Consider the following 1374-nt stretch of genomic DNA (forward strand, 5'->3'; position numbering starts at 1 on the left):
TTTTTTATTATTGTCATTAGTGATGAGCTCAATTTCGGCTAAAAGAATTGACAAAATCCTACACACTGTGCCTTTAATTGGCTAAAACTCTGTCCTTTTTCAACACGTGAGTTTAAGTTTAAACCTGGTATTTCCTTTTATTGTCTATATTTAGCGATCATGAGATTTATGTGCACTATATTTAAAAGATGTTGAAGATGCATCAATAGGAGGCCTTTCTAAATTCTAAGTTTACCCTCTTGTTTGACGTATGAGCAAAACCTGCTGGGACTAATAGAAAAAAAAATCTTTATATTGTTAAAACTTTCCATAATGTTTGAGTTGACTCATAGCTGGAACTTTCATGTCAACTAAGCTAAAAGTGTGTCAGAGGTCGCAGAATCTGTAAAGCCACTGATAAGAACAGGAGGTCAAAAGAGCCTCAAAAGGTCTTTGAAAATCCCTGGAAGTGCCCGAGGTGGCTGCCTCCACGTCTGATGGGGGGGGGTCGTGAACCAGGGAGGGGAGGAGGGGGGTTGTTGTTGCTTCCAGCTTGTGTGGGCAGCAGAATAGAGTTCAGCTTTTTTTTTCTTCTGGGAACACTGGGAACAAGACACAACAGAAGGCCCTTCTGTTCTGCAGCATTGTGGCTGCTTTTGTTCATTCCTGCCCAAAACTTTCTCTCTTCAGCACAACGCAAAACTTTTTCTTTAGCAGGAACTCAGCTGGTAAAAGTGCTGTGTTTGCTGTGAGTTAGGAAGGTCAGCGGGGAGGAATGTGAGCTTTAATTAGTCAGAACCTCATTGAGAACTCAGCTTCTTGATCGCCCCGCTGGGAGCCAGCGACTAAAATAGTTTGAATGAGTTTTTTTGCTTTGTTAATCTCAAATAGGGACATTTGTTAACTGCTTTGGATTTGTGTGTGTAAACAGATGCTTTTGGACCAAATTAAAGGCCCAGCATTCCTCGAAGAAATGCATATCACTCGCCACTAAGACATCTGTTGCTGTTTTCATCAAACCTTGAAAACACTTTATGCTCATCTCATGCAAGAAGTCAAGCTCAGAGTTGAGAATGACTCAGCTACTATTAGGGCTGTGTATTGGCAAGAATTTGGCGATACGATACATATCATGACAGAGGGGTCACGATAAGACATATCCCGATATATTGCGATACTATAAGCAAGGCAATATATTGCGAATTTTTTGTCCAAAAATTCTATTAAATAACAACCTCTTACAGGGAAAAAAATGAAAAACCAAAATTCATTGTTTCAGAAAATTCTAATATTACAGAGACATGCTTTTGATACATTTAGCTGTGTTCTGCTTTGTATGTATTTTATTTTATTTGTTTCATATTTCATCCATGTTTTCAATTATTAGACTAAATT

Source organism: Austrofundulus limnaeus, unplaced genomic scaffold, assembly GCF_001266775.1.
Source record: "Austrofundulus limnaeus strain Quisiro unplaced genomic scaffold, Austrofundulus_limnaeus-1.0 Scaffold94, whole genome shotgun sequence".
Taxonomy (NCBI): domain Eukaryota; kingdom Metazoa; phylum Chordata; class Actinopteri; order Cyprinodontiformes; family Rivulidae; genus Austrofundulus; species Austrofundulus limnaeus.